The 5,000-nt window shown below is 32.8% G+C and overlaps 6 non-coding genes across 6 annotated transcripts; all 6 read right to left on the bottom strand.

Moving 5' to 3' along the window:
- Positions 1–98: 98 nt before the first annotated feature.
- Positions 99–170, bottom strand: TRNAP-AGG (transfer RNA proline (anticodon AGG)). Its single transcript has one exon. It is a non-coding gene; the product is annotated as a tRNA-Pro (tRNA).
- Positions 171–1,014: 844 nt separating this feature from the next.
- On the bottom strand, positions 1,015–1,086 carry TRNAP-AGG (transfer RNA proline (anticodon AGG)). The gene has a single exon. It is a non-coding gene; the product is annotated as a tRNA-Pro (tRNA).
- Positions 1,087–1,936: 850 nt separating this feature from the next.
- On the bottom strand, positions 1,937–2,008 carry TRNAP-AGG (transfer RNA proline (anticodon AGG)). Its single transcript has one exon. It is a non-coding gene; the product is annotated as a tRNA-Pro (tRNA).
- Positions 2,009–2,851: 843 nt separating this feature from the next.
- Positions 2,852–2,923, bottom strand: TRNAP-AGG (transfer RNA proline (anticodon AGG)). Its single transcript has one exon. It is a non-coding gene; the product is annotated as a tRNA-Pro (tRNA).
- Positions 2,924–3,772: 849 nt separating this feature from the next.
- Positions 3,773–3,844, bottom strand: TRNAP-AGG (transfer RNA proline (anticodon AGG)). The gene has a single exon. It is a non-coding gene; the product is annotated as a tRNA-Pro (tRNA).
- Positions 3,845–4,687: 843 nt separating this feature from the next.
- On the bottom strand, positions 4,688–4,759 carry TRNAP-AGG (transfer RNA proline (anticodon AGG)). The gene has a single exon. It is a non-coding gene; the product is annotated as a tRNA-Pro (tRNA).
- Positions 4,760–5,000: the final 241 nt, after the last annotated feature.

The following is a 5,000-nucleotide window of genomic DNA, read 5'->3' as shown; positions in this document are numbered from 1 at the left end:
TATACTTTTTTGATGGATTGGCAAAAGCAAAATTCACTTGATGCTTTTGACATCAATCAGATAATGGATCCATGGTATTTAAAAGAACCTGAGAAAATAGGCTCATCCGGGATTTGAACCCGGGACTTCTCGCACCCTAAGCGAGAATCATACCCCTAGACCAACGAGCCAACTGTTCATGCTTTTTCATGTATACTAATGAAATTGGAAGTGAAACTGTTGGAATACATTAGTATTTTAAAATACTATCAGATAATAGAACTAAGCACTTTTAAAGAACCTGAGAAAACAGACTTATCCAGGATATGAACCTGGTGCCTTTTCCACTCAAAGCAAAAATCAAACACCCAGACCAACAAGCCACAAGCTAAATAATATCTTATTCAGATTTTACCATTTTTAAAGTAAAACTCAAATTATTTAATAAAAAAATGCAATAAGATGGAAAAAAAGATGTTACATTTTAAAAATACCATAACAATTTAAAAATGTATTGGTAGCATAGCTAAAATGTTTCCTTAAGGTAAATTTTTGTCCAAGTATGCATATTTGGAAAGTTCAGTGCCAAGATTTAGGGGTTCCTATAGAGTTTGAACTTTTCTGATAGTTGGAACCTAAGTTTTGTCTCATACTGTGTGCAACTTAAGCATACAGACCAAGAAGAAAGAAAAAAACAAAAACCTGCAATTAATTGTTGACCTTTTTGTTTGTCAAAAAGAGCCTATTCTTTTAAGCCACTCATTGTTTCTTAGAAAAAAAGCAACGTAAGAGAAAAACCTGTAATTTCATTTTGATAGTTTTTTATTTGTCAAAATGAGACTTCTTTGAAGCCACTCAAGGTTACTTAGACAAAATGGAATCTACAGTATACCCAATATACCACCAAATGGTTGACAGTTTACTAAATATGCATAAGTATATATTTTTTATGGATTTTCAAAAGCAAAATTCACTTGATGCTTTTGACATCAATCAGATAATGGAACCATGGGATTTAAAAGAATCTGAGAAAATGGGCTCGTCCGGGATTTGAACCCGGGACCTCTCGCACCCTAAGCGAGAATCATACCCCTAGACCAACGAGCCAACTGTTCATGCATTTTTCATGTATACTAATGAAATTGGAAGTGAAACTGTTGGAATACATTAGTAAGTATTTTTAAATACTATCAGATAATAGAACTAAGCACTTTTAAAGAACCTGAGAAAACAGGCTAATCCAGGATATGAACCTGGTGCCTTTTCCACTCAAAGCAAAAATCATACACCCAGACCAACAAGCCACAAGCTAAATAATTTCTTATTCAGATTTTACAATTTTTAAAGTAAAACTCAAATTATTTAATAAAAAAATGCAATAAGATGGAAAAAAAGATGTTACATTTTAAAAATACCATAACAATTTAAAAATGTATTGGTAGCATAGCTAAAATGTTTCCTTAAGGTAAATTTTTGTCCAAGTATGCATATTTGGAAAGTTCAGTGCCAAGATTTAGGGGTTCCTATAGAGTTTGAACTTTTCTGATAGTTGGAACCTAAGACTTGTCTCATACTGTGTGCAACTTAAGCATACAGACCAAGAAGAAAGAAAAAAACAAAAACCTGCAATTAATTGTTAACCTTTTTGTTTGTCAAAAAGAGCCTATTCTTTTAAGCCACTCATTGTTTCTTAGAAAAAAGCAAGGTAAGAGAAAAACCTGTAATTTCATTTTTACAGTTTTTAATTTGTCAAAATGAGACTTCTTTGAAGCCACTCAAGGTTACTTAGACAAAGTGGAATCTACAGTATACCCAATATACCACCAAATGGTTGACAGTTTACTAAATATGCTTAAGTATATACTTTTTTGATGGATTGGCAAAAGCAAAATTCACTTGATGCTTTTGACATCAATCAGATAATGGATCCATGGTATTTAAAAGAACCTGAGAAAATGGGCTCATCCGGGATTTGAACCCGGGACCTCTCGCACCCTAAGCGAGAATCATACCCCTAGACCAACGAGCCAACTGTTCATGCTTTTTCATGTATACTAATGAAATTGGAAATGAAACTGTTGGTATACATTAGTATTTTAAAATACTATCAGATAATAGAACTAAGCACTTTTAAAGAACCTGAGAAAACAGACTTATCCAGGATATGAACCTGGTGCCTTTTCCACTCAAAGCAAAAATCATACACCCAGACCAACAAGCCACATGCTAAATAATTTCTTATTCCGATTTTACCATTTTTAAAGTAAAACTCAAATTATTTAATAAAAAAATGCAATAAGATGGAAAAAAAGATGTTACATTTTAAAAATACCATAACAATTTAAAAATGTATTGGTAGCATAGCTAAAATGTTTCCTTAAGGTAAATTTTTGTCCAAGTATGCATATTTGGAAAGTTCAGTGCCAAGATTTAGGGGTTCCTATAGAGTTTGAACTTTTCTGATAGTTGGAACCTAAGACTTGTCTCATACTGTGTGCAACTTAAGCATACAGACCAAGAAGAAAGAAAAAAACAAAAACCTGCAATTAATTGTTGACCTTTTTGTTTGTCAAAAAGAGCCTATTCTTTTAAGCCACTCATTGTTTCTTAGAAAAAAGCAAGGTAAGAGAAAAACCTGTAATTTCATTTTGATAGTTTTTTATTTGTCAAAATGAGACTTCTTTGAAGCCACTCAAGGTTACTTAGACAAAATGGAATCTACAGTATACCCAATATAACACCAAATGGTTGACAGTTTACTAAATATGCATAAGTATATATTTTTTATGGATTTTCAAAAGCAAAATTCACTTGATGCTTTTGACATCAATCAGATAATGGAACCATGGGATTTAAAAGAATCTGAGAAGATGGGCTCGTCCGGGATTTGAACCCGGGACCTCTCGCACCCTAAGCGAGAATCATACCCCTAGACCAACGAGCCAACTGTTCATGCATTTTTCATGTAGACTAATGAAATTGGAAGTGAAACTGTTGGAATACATTAGTAAGTATTTTAAAATACTATCAGATAATAGAACTAAGCACTTTTAAAGAACCTGAGAAAACAGGCTTATCCAGGATATGAACCTGGTGCCTTTTCCACTCAAAGCAAAAATCATACACCCAGACCAACAAGCCACAAGCTAAATAATTTCTTATTCAGATTTTACCATTTTTAAAGTAAAACTCAAATTATTTAATAAAAAAATGCAATAAGCTGGAAAAAAAGATGTTACATTTTAAAAATACCATAACAATTTAAAAATGTATTGGTAGCATAGCTAAAATGTTTCCTTAAGGTAAATTTTTGTCCAAATATGCATATTTGGAAAGTTCAGTGCCAAGATTTAGAGGTTCCTATAGAGTTTGAACTTTTCTGATAGTTGGAACCTAAGACTTGTCTCATACTGTGTGCAACATAAGCATACAGACCAAGAAGAAAGAAAAAAAAAAAACCTGCAATTAATTGTTGACCTTTTTGTTTGTCAAAAAGAGCCTATTCTTTTAAGCCACTCATTGTTTCTTAGAAAAAAGCAAGGTAAGAGAAAAACCTGTAATTTCATTTTGACCGTTTTTTATTTGTCAAAATGAGACTTCTTTGAAGCCACTCAAGGTTACTTAGACAAAGTGGAATCTACAGTATACCCAATATACCACCAAATGGTTGACAGTTTACTAAATATGCTTAAGTATATACTTTTTTGATGGATTGGCAAAAGCAAAATTCACTTGATGCTTTTGACATCAATCAGATAATGGAACCATGGGATTTAAAAGAATCTGAGAAGATGGGCTCGTCCGGGATTTGAACCCGGGACCTCTCGCACCCTAAGCGAGAATCATACCCCTAGACCAACGAGCCAACTGTTCATGCTTTTTCATGTATACTAATGAAATTGGAAGTGAAACTGTTGGAATACATTAGTATTTTAAAATACTATCAGATAATAGAACTAAGCACTTTTAAAGAACCTGAGAAAACAGGCTTATCTAGGATATGAACCTGGTGCCTTTTCCACTCAAAGCAAAAATCATACACCCAGACCAACAAGCCACAAGCTAAATAATTTCTTATTCAGATTTTACCATTTTTAAAGTAAAACTCAAATTATTTAATAAAAAAATGCAATAAGCTGGAAAAAAAGATGTTACATTTTAAAAATACCATAACAATTTAAAAATGTATTGGTAGCATAGCTAAAATGTTTCCTTAAGGTCAATTTTTGTCCAAGTATGCATATTTGGAAAGTTCAGTGCCAAGATTTAGGGGTTCCTATAGAGTTTGAACTTTTCTGATAGTTGGAACCTAAGACTTGTCTCATACTGTGTGCAACTTAAGCATACAGACCAAGAAGAAAGAAAAAAACAAAAACCTGCAATTAATTGTTGACCTTTTTGTTTGTCAAAAAGAGCCTATTCTTTTAAGCCACTCATTGTTTCTTAGAAAAAAGCAAGGTAAGAGAAAAACCTGTAATTTCATTTTGATAGTTTTTTATTTGTCAAAATGAGACTTCTTTGAAGCCACTCAAGGTTACTTAGATAAAATGGAATCTACAGTATACCCAATATACCACCAAATGGTTAACAGTTTACTAAATATGCATAAGTATATATTTTTTATGGATTTTCAAAAGCAAAATTCACTTGATGCTTTTGACATCAATCAGATAATGGAACCATGGGATTTAAAAGAATCTGAGAAGATGGGCTCGTCCGGGATTTGAACCCGGGACCTCTCGCACCCTAAGCGAGAATCATACCCCTAGACCAACGAGCCAACTGTTCATGCTTTTTCATGTATACTAATGAAATTGGAAGTGAAACTGTTGGAATACATTAGTAAGTATTTTAAAATACTATCAGATAATAGAACTAAGCACTTTTAAAGAACCTGAGAAAACAGGCTTATCTAGGATATGAACCTGGTGCCTTTTCCACTCAAAGCAAAAATCATACACCCAGACCAACAAGCCACAAGCTAAATAATTTCTTATTCAGATTTTACCATTTTTAAAGTA

Source organism: Pseudophryne corroboree, chromosome 3 (assembly GCF_028390025.1).
Source record: "Pseudophryne corroboree isolate aPseCor3 chromosome 3, aPseCor3.hap2, whole genome shotgun sequence".
Classification (NCBI taxonomy): domain Eukaryota; kingdom Metazoa; phylum Chordata; class Amphibia; order Anura; family Myobatrachidae; genus Pseudophryne; species Pseudophryne corroboree.
The sequence above is the reverse complement of the archived record's forward strand: the minus strand, read 5'-3'. Positions and strand labels throughout refer to the sequence as shown.